At 36.4% G+C, this 17868-nt stretch overlaps 1 protein-coding gene across 3 annotated transcripts in view; it reads left to right on the forward strand.

Annotated features, from left to right (window-relative positions):
- The window catches only part of Oxr1 (oxidation resistance 1), a 411354-nt gene that overhangs the window by 134843 nt on the left and 258643 nt on the right, over positions 1 to 17868 (forward strand). The gene's annotated exons all lie outside the window — the stretch shown is intronic.

Here is a 17868-nt window from a genome sequence, read left to right on the forward strand (position 1 = left end):
TAGCATTGATAGTTGACCATGAATTTGCATCTTGGAAGCCAGAAAATTGTGGTTATCTGGAAATTCAATTTTTAAAAATATATATTTTACCTGAATTATACAGATATTTTAAGAATTAAAAATGCCTTATTAAGTGCTAACTTGCTTGGGCTGATGTTACCCTTTTGCTCACTTTTGATTCTGTTTAATAAGTAAAACTTAGAGTTCTTCTTGCCTTCCTTTCATCAATATTTAAACCACCCAAAGCTCTGACGCAAAAGCAGGTGACTAAAGAAAATGCTTTAGTCATAAAACCTATGGAGTTACTCAGAAAGCTTACTCAATTATTTCTTTCACAAATAGGCACAGATATAGCCACCCTTATGCTAAAAGCTTTTATTGTTTAATACAAGGTACACACTGGTTTCTGTGCTTTACCTGTATTTATTGACACAGTTATCAGAATCACCTCTGCAATTTTTTTTTGGTATCATTAAGACACTGAGGTACAAAAAGACTAAGTTACTCAGCTTCACACAGGTGATAAATAGTGGTGGTAGAGTCCATAGAAGCTTGGTAAAAGATTTTTTGAAAAACTAAATCCAATTCAAGATTAATTTTAAGAATTCTCATTATATTTTTCTTCATTATATGTTCAAATTACAAAATATGAATTTATTGATGCCAGTGAAAATGTATATGGAAGAACTTGGCGAAGGCAAGAAGGCACATGCCCTGTCTTCAGTCTCCCTTTGGCAGTATTGAGAGTATCTTGCACATTTTTCATTATGCTAGAACAAGAACACGTATGCTCCCTGATGAAAATACAGTATAAACATTGCTCTAAACTTGATATTTCACCACATTACATGTCCAAATGCTTACCTTGGACCAGTGTAGTTATAACTCGCTCACATTGGTGGATATTTCATGTGATCAGTGAACTATAATTTATTCATGTTATGATAGAAACCCAGATAAGTGGATGATCAATTGCCTAAGTGTTTGAAATAGACACCTGACCAAAAGAGCAAAATGAGCCAGGTGCTCTGCGTCAAAGCTAAGGTGTGATTATGGAGTCATTCCTCACGACCCTGCAATGTTTCAGCGATCATGATCACTTGATCAAAATTATGCCTGGCTACATCCCAAGTGCCCATTTCTTAAATTATCCCTCATTGCCTCAAAAATGTAATTGATTTCTTCATGTTTGTCTCTTTGTACTTTCTTCAGTTTAAATTTTTGGGGCTCACCGGAAGGATTTAGAATATGTGAAAGTTGAAATGTCCATACCATGTTAAATTTTTATTGATAGGAAAAAAGTTTACTAAATCATCATTGAAGTTCTATATTTTGGAAAGGAAAAACACAAGTAATCAAAATGAGAAGCAATAAAAAAGGGTGAAGCAACTCTGAAATGAAAATTTTGCCTAGGATATTCTCCCTAAGAATGTGCTTTCTGTTAGGCACAGTGGCACATGCTTGTAATCCCAGTGAATTTGGAGGCTGAGACAGGAGGATCTCAAGTTCAGAGACAGCCTCAGCAAAAGCGAGGCACTAAGCAACTAAGTGAGACCCTGTCGCTAAATAAAATACAAAATAAGTCTGGGGATGTGGCTCAGTGGTCACATGAGTTCAGTCCTCCGACCCCCCCCGCACCCCCCCAAAAATGTGCTTTCCATGGCTGACATAGCAACAGTTCACTGGTATGACATACAGCCAATCCCACATCTCCTGAACTGTTGGCCCTTATTTCCTGTAGAACAGAGCAGGAGCAGATACCTTTTAACCACCTTCGTGTCTCTTGAACATAGGAGAATTATTCTTAAATACTTTCCTATTTCCCTTTTATAGAGTAGTGGAAGAATTTGTTTGTTTTAGCTTTAACATGAAGCAAATCTTCAACAACAACTAGTACTCCTCCTCCATGTCTCAGAAAACTAATTCCTTCATTTTCTTGTTTCTTAGAATGAGCAGCTCATCCAATCATCCAGTAGTTTCCCTGAATTTTCCTGCTTCTAGGACTAAAGCCAATTTGATAATTTGGAAGAATCTATAAAGCAGAAAACAGGGATATTTGGTACTGTCCCCACCACAAATTGGGAACCCAGGAAGAATGTAACCTCCTTGTGAACCTGCTGAACCCACCAAAGCTATAGGTATTGAGCCTGATTCTATTCAAAACCCCAGTGCCTGAAATAAATTTTGCATCGTGCTTATTCACTCAGAGTTTAGGAAAAAACAATATGCTCTGGAGGTAATAGAAAGAATGAAATCACCTGAGAATAAGAGTTTTAATGATGATGTACTGAATGTTTTATTTTAGATTGTCTGCAATCAAAGGCTAGATATGAATGCATTGTATTTTCAAATAGCTTGGTTTATTGTCATTGAGATGAGAAATCTTACATGTACATACTGGTTCTAAAATATATTTTCCTTACATGATAAATTTTATTCACTTAGAAGCAAAAGTAAATGCAAAATACATACTAATCATTATTTAAACATGCCTCAATCAGAACAGAGTTAAATGTTTGTTCTTAAGGCTTTGACATTTTAAGAAATTTTATATACACAGTAATTTCAAAACAAGGTCAATTTCATGGAAATTTATATAATAGGTTTTTTTTTTTTTTGGGGGGGGGTACTGGGGATTGAACTCAGGGACACTGACCACTGAACTACATCCCCAGCCCTATTTTGTATTTTATTGAGAGACAGCATCTCACTGAGTTGCTTAGCACCTTACTTTTGCTGGGGCTGGCTTTGAACTCACCATCCTCCTGCCTCAGCCTCTTGAGCCTCTGGGATTACAGGCATGAGCCACTGCACCTGGCTGTAATAATTATTTTAAATTCAGGATAGCAAAAGCTTTTTTTTTTCCTTTTCAAATATTACTTTTGATGAGATTTAATCATGTTAATGGAATCATTAATGATTACAGAAACAGAGATATTACATGCCTTCATATAGTATAATATTTTATTTTCTAGAAATATATATTTTGGGGTTGAACAATAAAATTTTAAATATTCCATCCATATCTGTAATTTAATGTTTTTTGCAAGTCCCTTATCTTTTTGTTATAAGAAATTCAAAAGTGAACAAAACACAGTTACTGTTCTGCAGTTTTTCAGGTCAGTGGGTAAGATTCAGAGTTATTTGTGTAAATAATAAATATGTTGTCACATCATGAAGGCTGCCACCTGCTCCAACATTCAGAAGTCATAAACACCTGAGGACATGAGATGACCTTGGGAAAGGGAGCATGCTTGACTACATAGCCCCTGTGCACCTCGGTTCAGGGCCCAGAGCCCAACAGATGTGCTATGTGGAGGATACAGGGACTGTGGTCTGGATCCTGACTCGACCTGCACTGGCTTTCTGTCTAGCAAGCTCAAGTGTGTAATTATAGACTCAGGTACCCAGAGTCATTCTTCTTCAATGGTAATTTAAAGGTGCCACAAAATAAATGCTTAACCCCACAAATCTACAAAAGAGAAGCATAAGAGCTTAAATTTTGTTTTATTTCTTGTATTTTCTTAAATCTGCAAAGTCCTTGTAAATTTGAACTCAAATTCAGAACTACCTATTCTATAAAATGACAGCACACAAAATGCTAATATTAAATTAGCCATTTGAGATGTATGTATTATTTGTAGGATATATGAATTTGATGTATATGTATATGTATGCCATTTGATACATATCAAATATGTGTGTATAAGTGTATGTGTATTGGTTCCTAAATTAGTCACCAATTTCCTGCTTCTAGCCTTTTGCCTTAAATATTCTAAATTAATTGCATATTTTAACTGTTCTCGTATGAGAAAACTCTTCCTCTGCTTTTTATTGTTCATTTGGAAACATCAAGAACTCTTTTTAGGTTATTTTTACATGCAATCCAATTTAGAGAGATAAGACATTTTGAAGGCCTATTAAAATAACAATAACTGAAAGGTAGACAATCCTTTAGTGAGCCAGTAGTATTCTAGATTTAATTGAAACTGTTTAATATGATGTAATGCCTTTCAGGTTGCCTACCTCCTCTCACTGCTGAGAGGCATCCTGCACTGAACATCCTGCACTGAACAATATATAGAAAACTGCCCCAAATGGACTCTGCTCTGTTGCATCTCTGAGTTTTTGCACAGGCTTGTCGCTGCCTAGAATATCCTTTCTTGCACTGTTTGCACTGTGGCTTCTTTGTGCTGCTTCCTCAATTGCCTGGTCAGATGTGACTGTCCCTGATCAACCATTTCCATCTCCAGGTAGTGCTGTGCACTTTGAGCTCACCAGGTTCCTGCTTTGCCCTCTGTTTAGCACATAATTGCATGGCCCATTCATCTGTCCTTCTCCCTCACCTGAGAACACTCAATTATTCTTTATATTCCAGGGCTGAGCATGGTCCCCGGCCATCAATGTTGGGTAAATTAAGGCTAAAGTGTGTGGACCATTTTGAGACTGAAAAATATGTTTGATGATTGCATAGATGTCAAATGCTATAGGGTAATTCTATGAATTTGAAGGCAGTTGAATTTCTCTGCTGGATTTCTTTGATGAGCTCTGAGCAGTTATACTATGAGCATGTTGATTAAATTCTCTTTTTCTCTTCCTGTGGCCATGCCTTATCTAATTCAAGTCCTCATTATATCTCAACCAAACTATTGCAAAATATTCTTAAATATGGCCCGTACCACCAGTTCCCTTTTCAGCTTTCCATTCTATATGTCACTGCAAGAGCAAAATTCCTTCAAACATACCTGACAACATCATTTCTTTCCTCAAACTTCTGCCAGGGTGTCTTATTACAATGACTGTACATTTTCTACGCTTTTCAGTCATTGTTCAAGATGGGAGGCTGTCAGATCTGGACAATGCCATTATGCCCCCAGAATCTAGCATAGTGCCTAGGTGCTCAGTGTACATGTTGTGAATAACATGTTGCATCAAATCTAAGATGACAATAATCACAGTACACACCATTGTTTTATGCACTCCTAAGGAAAGAAAGTCTAGCCAAGTGTGGTGGTGCACACTTGTAGTTCCACCTACTCAGGAAGCTGAGGCAAGATCTCAAGTTTGTGACCAGCCTTGGCCATATAGCAAGACCCTGTCTCAAAATTAAGTTTAAAAAAGGGTTGGAGGTATTTATCAGTGCAGAGTGCTCTAGCATGTGTAAAGGCCTGCACTGGCTCTTACACAGTACCACAATTTTTTAAAAGAACAAAAAAATTTGCCGATTAACTAATGTCACAACGGTTCCTTATCCTTTCAAAATTTTATTTTATTCTTTTTGAAAGACCTTGTTTAAACTTCTTCAAGAAAAAAAAAATTTTATCATATATCACTCTTGTGCATAAAAAAGGGAAAATGTAGTTAAAATAAATTGGTTAAGTAATTCTTAAAAAACTTCATATAAAGTCAGACTTTTCTGAATCTCTTTCCAAATCAGAATCATTAATAATTGTTTTCAACATGATATTGTTCTGTTTCATCAGAGTATTAGAGATGAAGCACTTCTTGAAAGAATCCTTTTTTCTAAGCTACTGACACCTACCTTGCAAGTGTTGATGTGCACCCATAGTTGGTGACATTATCAAAACTTCCCCATCTGCATCCTGATCTCAGAGGTGTTAATGTTTTGAAAGGAAGAAAGCAAGAGTTCAGAACTGATGAAATGTACTGATGCATTTTGTCCAGGAACACCTGATGTTATTAACCTGCCCTTATATCCCCACATGCTCTTACTCCAGTCTCCGACATTTTTGTTTCTTGAGACAGATTCTTTTTAATATTTGCAAGGTATACATTTCTCTTTTTAATACTTTTTAAAAACTTTTAATATACACATAGAAATTGCACGCATATATGAGGTACATTGTGATATTTCAATACACATAAAACGTGTAATGATCAGATCAGGGTAGTCGGCAGATCCATCCCCTCAAACATTAGTCATTTCATTCCATAGGGAACATTCAAAATCCTCCCTAATGGTATTTTGCAATATGGAATTCATTTGTTGTTACCTTCAAAATATACTACTATCCAGCTGCACTTCTGAACTCATTATCCATCATCTTCTATCTCCATCATCTTCTATCCTCCCTCATCCCCACTCCTTCCAGCCTCTGGTATCCTCTGTTCTACTCTCTACTTCTACGAGATTGTCTTGTTCAGGTTCCATATGTAATGGAGAGCATGCAGTATTTTTCATTTTGTGTCTGGCATATTTCACTTAACATAATGGCCTCCAACTCATCCATGTTGTCACAAATGACAGGATTTCTTTCTTTTTTAAAGACTGAATAGTATTCCATTGTGTATATTCCATACTCTTCTTATCCACTCATCCAGTGATAGACACCTAGATTGAGTCCATATCTAGGTTATTGTGAATATTGCCTCATAAACAGGAGAGTACAGTTGTCTTTTCTACCTATTGATTTCAATTCCTTTGACTATGTTCCCAGTAGTGAAATTGCTGGATCACAGGGTTGTTCTATTTATAATTTTTCAGGGAACTCCATACTGTTTTCCATAATGGCTGTACTAATTGACATCCCCACCAACAGTGCATGAGGGTTCCCCATTCTGCATATCCTCACCCACATTATTTTTATACTCCTTTAGATTCAGACTGACACTAGTCCTCCATGACTTGATTAAATGCCATCTTCAAGCCTTCCTGACTTGCTCTCTTCCTCTTTGGTACTCTCTAAGTATTTTGTATATACTCATTTTCCCATAATTGAATGTTCAAGAATTAAGAACTAACATTATATTAGTACTTTTCTCTGTACCTTTGCTTCTTGAACACATCTATTATTCAATAAAACTTGAATAAATATAGCCGGATACATTTCCTCCCTCCAATTGGCAATAGAATGGTACAGAGTAAGAGAACATTGTTTTCAAGTTGTCCTAGGTAGACTATTGATACTAGGCCTTTTATAGGAAGTAGTGCCTGTGGTCAAGTATCACCTAATATAGGATTTCAGTTTAGTCTGAATATTTAAATTCTACATTGGTCAAGGCTACAGTTTTACAAAACAAACAAACAAACTACTAACCTAATATTTGTGTACTTATTGTTGAATTATTCAGTGTGTTTGATAAAATTATTATTATGGTTTAGATGTGAGGTGTCTCATAAAAGTTCCTGTTAATGCAAGAATATTCAGAGGTGGAATGATTAGATTATGAGAGCTATGACCTAATCATTCATCCTAATTTGAATGGTGTTTTAGTCAGTTTTTTCACCACTGTGATGAAAGGACCCAACCAGAACAACTGTAGAGGAGGAAAAATTTATTTAATGCTCATGGATTCAGAGGTCTTAGTCCCATTCCTTGGGGTTTGAGGTGAGGTAGAATATCATGGCAGAAGAGTATGATGGGGAGAAGCAACTCACATGATGATCAGAAAACAGGGGGGAAAGACTCCACTCACCAGATGCCAAAAATATACCTCAAAGGCATGTCCCCAATGCCCCACTTCCTCCAGACCCAACCTGCCTTCAGTTACCACTCAATCCCTTCAGGTGATTAATCCATTGATTGGGTTAAGGCTCTTGTACTCCAATTATTTCTTCTCTGAATCTTCTTGCATTGTCTCACAAGTGAGTTTTTTGGGGACATCTCACATTCAAACCATAACAAATGGACTGACTGAGTAGTAACTGTAGGCAGATGGGGAATGATTGGATGAGGTGGGTCACTGGGGGTGTGCCCTGGAAGGGGTGCGTCTTCCCTGTGGCCATTCCCCCTTCCCTCTCTCTGCTTCCTGATCCTGCCATGAGCTGAGCAGTTATCCTCCACTGGACCCTTCCTCTATGAATGTGCTGCCTCAACTTGGGCCTAGAGACATGGAGTTGGCCATCAATGGGCTGAGACTTCTGAAATTGTGAGCCCCAAATAAAACGTTCCTTCCTCTGAGTAGTTCTTGTTAGGTATTTTCGTCACAGCAATACAAAAGATATCGAAAATAGAAACGATTTGCATCTTCACAGTTTTTACACTGAAAACAACCCAGAGATCGGAACCTGAAAAAGATAAAACTAAAAGCAATTTTAGAACTTTTAGATGCAAGTTTGAAGTCTCATTAAAATATTTTCTTGTAATAAAAAAAAAACATTAGCCAGGGTCAAATGCAAGTTCTTAAAATGTGTCCTCTAATTTCACTAACAAGTTTCAAAATCAAGAGTCTGTCAGAATGACTCAGTCAGTCTATTTATTGATGCTAATGTAATTCCCAGAGAGATACTGACAAAGGAACAGGTAATGACCTCTGGAGCAGTGTTCCTGGAAATATCGACTAGTCTAACCTGTGTTGGTCATATGGAATGCTGGACAGAGATGCAGCCTTCTTGAAAGCACACACCTTTTGATAAATCCCTGGAATCAGGGTAATTCTTGTAGACTGAACAGTTTGAGGATGAGTTTTTAGATTGTGATCCATTGGACTTGATAGCACGGATGATAAATTTAGTGTTTTCCTGGCAGAGCTAGACTAATTTCCCAAATCGAATAAGGCTTTTTCTTCTGGGCTAGAAAATTCAGTGTTGTTCAACGTAATTAAAAAGCTTTGCAAAGTATTTTCTCTATTATTTCCATCACTAGTTTTTCACTATTAAAAATTCTGTAAATTTAATAATATTTCACATCAGGCTATACACATGAGGAGTTAATCACTTTTTCTTTGAATACAGATATAAGCAAGAATTTTAAAAGATGATTTGGAGTTGGACACTTTCCAGAAGAAATGATCTGATACAGCATTAAACAGAAAACTTCTTAAAAAGGTTCTGAGTCACTGCAAGAACTCAGAAAGAGGGATGTGAGTCATCATAGGTCACCCAGAGGATGGAGAGAGCTCGAAATAGAACACAGATATCCTCCTTCCCTTACTCTGACAACGCAAACTATTCACTGAGTCATAAGACCATACCACAGTGTGACTGTTTTCTGAACAGATTTTCATTAAGGATTTTCGGGGATTCTAGTTTATTCAGCAGAAGTAGAATAAGCATTATTTACTGAAAAGTCACTGGACTTTTTATGCAATAAAAATTGAAGGTTGAGAAAATTCAAATGATTGAATTTGATTATATCTAGAACCACCATCTGGTTTCATTCTCATTGATAATATAATTATGTTGGAAATTATTTAATAGCATTAATGTAATTTGAAGGAAAGAAACAAATTGAATCTTATTATGATGAACTATTTTTCCTCTACACAATGATTCCATCTAAATTTTTTCTTTGCATCTCCTTTAGCCTCTGGAACATCCATCCTGGATTAAACAATGTAACAATACGTTGGGCAGCTCTATGATTATCTCTTATACAGCATCCTTTCACTTGAAAAGGCCATGTGCAGCATATCTGTTGCTCATTTAGCTGAATACATCTGGCATGACCTAGCCTCACTTGTACATGCCAGATACTTCCTACTGCATTAATTGCCACTGAGTATACGTCTTCGATAATTTCATAAAAGTTATTCCTTGTGTTATAGTGAATGTCATGGTAAACCCTCATTATTCACCAAGTGTCACCAGTCAGCACATGCTCTAATGGAGAGGAGGTGGTGCATTCACAGGTATCCTCTGGCTGTACAGTTGACTGTTGACTATCAATCCATGTAGTCATACACTTATTTTTTTAGTCCACTTTTGAGACACTGCGTGTGGAGTGCCTGCTTTGTAGAGGCACAATAATAGGTGCAAGAGCGGGGTGTGGTGGTGCATGCCTGTAATCTCAGCAGCTCTGGAGGCTGAGGCAGGAGGATCCAGGGTTCAAAGACAGTGAGGTCTTAAGCAACTCAGTGAGACCCTATCTCCAAATAAAGTACAAACTAGTTCAATCCCTGGTACCCTCCACCCCCCCAAAAAAAAATAGGTGCAAGAGATGTAATGGTTGATAAGGAAGAGATGGTGTTAGACTTATGGATTACAGTTTGTCTGTTGCCACTCATCTTCAATATACTTTTTACCCAAGGAATGGGTCACTGAGAATCTCTTTATACCTAGAAATATCTTCAAAGACTTTGATTACACTACCTAAGGCTGCCTAGTCCTTCAAAAGTACTCACAATCAGTTTCCAAGTGAAGGATTAAATGCCTTAGTCCTCTTTTCATGTGAGAAAACATGATTCCCAATACCCGGTGTTCTGCTTCCAGTTATCTAGAGACTGCATAGAAGACAATGCAGTGGATTCTAAGGAGACACAAAGACCTGGGTCCCATTCCTTCAGTGCCATTCCCTGGCATCCCTGGCATTCTGAAAACATTCCTACCAAGTAAAGTGAGAGAATTTCCCACGGCCCTGGTTTCAGAAGCAGCTCTAATGGTGGATGAAGGGCTTGAACCAGTCTGTAAAAGTTGCTGATACCTGTGTCTCATGCCTGTGCAAAATCAGGACCATGACTAGTGAAAAAAAATTACATAGTTATTATCATTTTATAAGAGCAAGTTAATAAGTATGCACTCAGCTAGGATATTTCAATTCAGGCTACATTCTCCATTTTTCTATTTCAGGAAAAGGCTGTAAGGAAGAATTCTTCCCTTTACTCTGATGTATCAGCTATGTACAGTGGTCTAAAACAGGTGATTGGAAGATGAGCCAAAATCATGTAGAATAATATAAAAATGTTTCATAGAGTTTTACATATGTAAATAAGAGTGAATGACATTTTATATTATATATTATGCATAAAGTGATAATGTAAATTAATGTGCAGGTATATATTAAATTAATATATATACTTAAGACATGAGGAAGAATTGAATAATCATTAGAATATTTAGCTTGAAGGAAAGAATCCTAGGGGGACAGAAGAGCACAGCACATGTGTTGAGAATGTTTGTCCAAGAGTAGTTAATTTGTCCTGTAATGCATTAAAGGTAAATAAGGGCCAGTGGTTTGAGATTAAGTGAATGGATTTCAGCTCATCATGAGGAAACATTTACTCAAATTCACATATGTCCGTGGTGAGAATCTTGGACTGTGAGTTCCCTTTCTCCAAATGTATTTAAATATAAAATGGGAATTTCGGAGGGGAGTCAGACTTTCAGTATGTAGTTCAAATAAATGGCCATGAAACTTATTTTAAAACTGAAAATAAAGGATTCTTGTTGATTCTCCATTTCTTTTTTGGTAAATTGACAATAATGCCTATTTGCTCCTCACATAGTGTTATGCAGATCAAATAGATAATGCATGAAAAGTGTTGCAAAAAGTATAAGGAATGGGTATTTCTATTGCACCAAAGGAAGTTACTCATTAATGAGTGTGAATCAGACCTGACTAATAACACAGTTGTTCATTAACATCTATAAGGAACATCCAAATTAAAACACATAAAGATATTGGCTGAACTTTTATTTTTGAGGCTTGTGTTTAGAGAAAAGGGCACTGACTCACTTTAAAGGAACTTGGTTTACCGATGGACTTATTTCCCTTTATATTTATAATTTTTTAATTAGTAGTAACAATGTATGAGCTCATGCATATAAATAATATCATGGGTGAAAGCATAGACTGGTGTTTGATTGTTGGTTGGTCTGTAGGTCTGAAGTGTCTTGAATTAAAGCAGTTAATTAAAAGGATAATAATATGTTCCAGAAATTTCTATTTCCATAAATAATTTAGTAGAATTCAAATAATTTAAGAGAAAAGAAGTTTTAGATTTCCCAAATTCATATATTCACACTCCTACAGTAGTCTTTATTAAACTTTAAAGGTCACAGGGTTTACCGGATTATTATGCTTTAAGCAACATACTAAAGTGTAAATGAGATATTGTGTTCTTTTTAATTACTATTTCTGTATTGAAGGTGTTATTTTCCCACTTCCATTTCAATCCTGACCTATTCATGTCCTCTTTAATTCCTGTGGTGAACATAAGGAAAGTAATGTTGCTTCACTCAAGGAGTAAATAGCAAATGCAGTACAAGACTTTGGATGAACTATTAGAAAGTCTAATGAGACAGAGTCCATGAAGAATGAGTCTCAGTCAGTAAAAAACGTTATCTTGGTGAGAACATTTCCTCAAGTTCTCAGCATCATCATTTATTTTGTTACTGTAAAAATGGTTCATATATTAGAAAGCCAACAAATTCTGCCACACTGATTCTGTACCACAGACCCAAAGATTTGCCACAAAGAGCATTGCATCAGGAGTTAGAACACTTGATTCTGACACTTACTAATTTTGTGACCTTGATGATGTGTTAAACATTCTGAACTGCTTTTTTCCCATGTGCTGAAGGGATCTAACAATGACCATCCTATGTGATAAAATATAGAGGTGCATTCAAATTATTACCACATTCCAGCAATTATTTAGCAGTTCAGACACCTATATTCCTTTCAATAACAGGACCTTACTTTTTTATACTTCTTCGTTGTTTATTCTTTCCCTCTCATTTTTCATTTCCACTTTGTAGATGACACTTCTGTGGTTCAGAGGGTATAAAATGATTTACCGATACTAATAAGTGGTGGACCTCCTCTTCAAGAATGAATACCTGTTTCCCTAAACCCATATGTCATTCAATTTAGAGAAACAAAATAGCCTGTCTAAAAAACCTGCAAAAAAATAAATATGGAGGCTGGGTGTCAACCCTAATAGGGCCAGATCCCTCCTTACTTAATTTCTCCCATGAACCTCCAACTTCAAGAGTTCCTAAGGGTTACTGGAAAGGGCTTAACGGGAGCTTGGCTTATTCAACTCATTCTCAATTTACTACATGGAGTAAACATTCAGATTTTCTGAGATAAGTCAGGTATCAAATGAAGACAGCATTTCTCAATACTTTTAATAATCATGTACTCCCTATAAATAATGGACCCACTTAGACACATTTTTCTCATCTCCATCTCCCTTGATGAATTTTTAAATCCACAAACATACCATATCTCTGTTTTTGCTCTGTGACCTTTGAAGGTTCTGCATTATCGTGCTAATATTATTCAATTCCAGGAACTAATTTTGCATGATGAGAATGCACAGTAGAATTTTGGGCAATCACCTGTGTTTAGACAGGTGACGTGGAGTTTGAGGGCACTGAAAGGCTGTCATTCTGCTTTGGTTCATCCTAGCTCAGCCACTTTTGGGGTGTGTGACCCTGGTAAGTTGCTCCCCTTGTCTTTGATTCAACCTGCCTGTTAGTGAGGTAGGCATTGTAAAAGCACCAGCAGCATCATGCTGCTGCTCATTTAAAGTGGTTAGGGTACCACTGGCAGGTAGGAAGAGCTCAGTAAATGCTCATTTTGCCATAGTATGGAGTCTTAAACTAGGAATAGAAAATCTGAGCTCTAATCCTGACTCATCTAGGTAGCAGAGTACATTTTTGCTCACAGTCTCCATTTCTTCATGGATACATAATTGATTTCATTCAGAAATCATAGGTCTTTCTGATTGCAGAATGTGTTACAGGACCTCCTCTATTTGCCTTCACAGTTGAGTGAATTTGCCTATCATTTTATTCTCTTATTTGTGTATTGATTTTGTTTAAGCATACTAATTTCTAAGACTCCCTATTACACTCTCATTTTTTTTTTGACTGGTTGTAGCTAATTAACTTGAGCCCAGAATCTTTTTTACTATATCCCATAGAGGTTTCCTTGACAATAATAACACTTTATGTCTTACAAAATATGTCCAAGCCCAGTTTTACACTTATCCTCAAAACATCTTGTGATGTACATATTTTCATTCTAATTCTGTGATGAGAAAACTGATAGCACAGTTGATTGAGTGATTTAAGCTATAGTGAAAAAAATCTTAAGTTCTCTCTTTCTAAGTCCCTCGTCCCCCACAAAATGCCTTAGGTATGGGCATCTGGGAGAAGAGGGGAGGATCACTGCCCTTTGTATAGGGTCTTGCTTTTTTAAAAAAAATGCAAATATTTAAGAAGATATAAAGAGGAAACTATTTTCTGACTTCTATTTCACTACTATTTTCTTAGAGTGAAGGAGCTTTTGACATGACAAAGGTCAGCCTAATGCAGCTATCCACAGGAGCTGTCCCCAAATTCACTGGCATTAGCACCGTAGAAATATGAGAGACTCTAGACTCTTTTTTGTTGTTGTGTTAATTCCACAGTTGTTGAATGGAAATCTTCTTACTCTGCTGAAAGAAACTTCCTTATTTTTTTATTCATTCTTTAATTTGACAAATATTTATTTAGCTCCTAATATATATCAGGCATGGTTCCACAATCACTGTGGATGGTCATTGCTTGCTTTATTTTGTATCACTGAGCCTGGGCCTGTTCTTTGCTGTCACTACAACCATGCTCATTCTTTCATTCATTCAATGATCATTTATCGGATAGTTCCTATATATTAGGCATGATAGGTAAGGTAAGAAAACAGATAAAAGTTTCTGCCTTCATGGAGGAGGGTGGATAGATAAGCATGACACCTAAGTAAAATGTACTTGACAATTTTTTTCTGTGCTAAGGAGAAAAATAAAATAGAGGAGGAAGATATAGCATGTTGGGTGGCATGAGCTTTTAGATGATTTGGACATGGAAAGCCTTACTATAAATGTAAATTTTAGATCAATACTGGAAGAAATGAGGAAAGCTAGCTGGAATCTTCTGGGAGATGTGTATCCCAAATGGAAGGAACGGAAAGTACAAAGGTATGAGCCTGGAGCGTGCCTGGTGCCCTTGAAGAACAAGAAGAGGACAGTGTGGTTTAAAAATGGAGTCATTAGTGTGGCAGGTAGGGCAGAGGGTGAGGGAGAGATGAGAACACAAAGACAGAAGGTAGGAGGCCTGTCTCTGTGGCCCTGCGGAGTCTTGTAGGTCATCCTGGAGACTTGGATATGAAGTTCAAGTGAAATGGGAAACCACAGGAGGGTACTGGACAATGATGAGATCAGATTGACATTTTAGCAGGATTTTCCTCACTGTTAGATTGAGATTGGATTGGAGCAAAACAAAAAAGACCAGGTTAGAGATGATCTTGACTTGGGCCACAATTAGTAGTGATGGGAGGATGAGATGATAAGTGGACAAGTTGAAGATCTGTTTTGAGAATATACCTGAATGATCTGATGAGGGTCCAATTGTGGAATGTGAGAGAAGGATCAAGGATGATGGTGTAGATTTTGTCTTCTGAAAATTACTGAATTAATGTTTAAACACAAATAAATAATTAGCAAAACATTTCCATTTTCCACTGGTAACAGTATTATTTGGATGCCTGAAATTATGGGTTTAGTAACTGTCAACATTATCTCCAAAACAGATCAGATTTTCTCATTCTGGAGAATGAGAGTTGTCATTAATAATCTGAGGAGCATCATTATGTTTTAGCCTCCTTTTTTCTATATTCCTAGATTAAGAATGAGCAACTTGAACATAACGGCAGGATACCATTAGAGTACTGTATCCAAAAGATGATTTAGAAATTGGGTTCTATTCTCCAGAGTTCCATGACTGAGCTATGTGACATATAGTAAGCTATTTTGATTCTCAAATTTACTCATTCATAGATGAGACTGAATCTTCTGTTAAAAGCCTTGCCTACAGTCATTGTCCAGAGAGGTTCATCTCCACTGCCCTGGATAATCTCCTGCTAGTCTACATATTTACAGTTGACACATCTGTTTTCATTACTAGACCAATTGCTCCTCAACAGGATCTTATGTCTTTAGAAAATATCTTTGTATCTTGTATGCTGAACACAGTTTAGAAGCTTAGCTTCTTATTCCGCACGCTGGCTGAATTTAATAAAATGAACATTAATCACTGTTTCATGACATTAAATGTTCATTGGACAAGCTTAGAAAATATTGTAGAAACAGGAAGGAAATAATAATATGATTAGTTTGGAACAGGAATTGTTCCACCTAGAGACATATTTTAGAGGGAGGTTAGCAAAGAGGACTTTGCCTTCAAAAACTGTGTTTTTTTAAAATCCAAATAGTTTACATTCCATAATAGTATAATTTGGTCATCTTGATTTTTGGAATGTAAAAAAATAAATCTATAAATTATGTGATTATATACATGTGTGGCTTTTATTTAATTATTTACATCCTTCTAAATGTCATTTACAAGAATATAATGTATTTCCAATTCAGTTTACATGTATTGATTTCTCCCCAGAGGAAAAATAATGTTGTACAAAATACAGATGTGAAGAGAGTAGAATTATGATAACAGGGTCAAGCTTTGCCACTGAGTCAATTTTCAGTGTACTTTATATAATTTAGTTATATTTGAAAACACATATCACAAATTTGTGTCATAGGAAGGTCTCAATAAATATTATTTTTCTTTATTCAAATCATATCCTGATAATGGATACTGAATACACACTTAAATGAGTAGACAGAAAATGAATACAATTTGACATACTAAGATACACCGTTGTTGCCAGATAGATTTCATTTTGTACATTTTATACCCAATGATATTTAATGACTGCTTACTGTATTTCAGGTCTGGTGCTAGGTGTTTTAAGCCACATCTGTACCCCAGTACCTTGTAATCCAAAGAATACCCTCCTTAGTTTTTACATAAAGAAAACTTGCTTCTAGTAAATGGTAATATAAAGTTTTGAGCCCAAGTCTAGCTAAAAATCCTGTCTTTTCCCATTTCTAAACCACCTTCCAGAGTACTTAATCCATTGTTAAGAGATGAAATGACCAAAGCTTTTCAAGTTCAGGTCAGTGGCTGAATCTACTCTTCACTTGCTTCCCCCGCTCTATGTTGGTTAGCAAGAATCAACATGTTTATTAATTGTAGGCTTGCTTTTAGTGATATTTTGGAGGTTTTTTCCTTGCTAAAAGCTGTAATTCTGTGACCATTTTGACCAAAAATGAATACTTGCTGAAAAATATAGTAGTGGCATTTATTGGACCTGAGAGTTATTTTTACCCTGTTTGCAAGTACTAAGCCTGTTACTGCTTCATGGATGAAAGCAGAGTGATTGTTTACTGATGGACTATCAAGCAACCTGAACATCAGCCCAAGTCCATGCTTCTGGTCTCTGTGTCTCCCCAGGTGACATGTGTGGACCCAGATGATTCCTGCACTTATAGATGAACATTGAGCTTTTGAGTTCCAGTGCTTTTATAGTAAGCAGAAAGCAAACCTTTGTCCAGGGAAGTGTCATTATTTCATCTACCAAGTTCACTCACAAGAATACACACTGAGATGTGGCTGGGTAAAGAACAATAGGGGCCTTACCTTCTTGGTGTTTCCATTGAGACATGTACGGAGATCCATGGAGAACTGTCTTTCCCAATATGATTCTCACATTTCTGAACTTCAAGAATCTGATATGTTTTGGAGATAATGTTGACAGTTACTAAACCCATAATTTCAGGCATACAAATAATACTGCTACCGGTGGAAAATGGAAATGTTTTGCTAATTATTTCTTTGTGTTTAAACACTAATTCAGTAATTAATCTGAGTAATTCCAAGTTAGATTCAGTTGAAGTATGAAGTTAGAGTTTGTACAGAGCTAGAGAGTGACAGAAACAGATTGATGGATACATTTCTAACCTATTTCCCATGGTGGCCATCATTTAGAGAAGGAGATAGAAAGAGAAGTAGTGATATAGATTTTTTTCATTCTTTGTCTGCTCATTTGATAAATGCTCATCCATCACCAGTCTTCATCCTGGGCCATGGTGATACTTCTATGAACAAGGCCAATAAGGTCCTTACCTATAGTATAACTTCAATTTTAATGAGTATGGTCAGAAAATAAATATGTAAATAGGAAGTAAAATCAGAAAGTGACAAGTGCTATGGAGGAAACTGAACAGAATATGGAATTTGCTTTGGTTATGATGTTCAAGGAAGACCTCTCTGAATAGCTAACAAAACAGGGACATGTGACCCAT

The sequence above is a fragment of the Marmota monax genome, unplaced genomic scaffold, assembly GCF_021218885.2.
Source record: "Marmota monax isolate L192 unplaced genomic scaffold, Marmota_monax_Labrador192_F-V1.1 WCK01_AAM20220418_F8-fsc00003, whole genome shotgun sequence".
NCBI lineage: Eukaryota > Metazoa > Chordata > Mammalia > Rodentia > Sciuridae > Marmota > Marmota monax.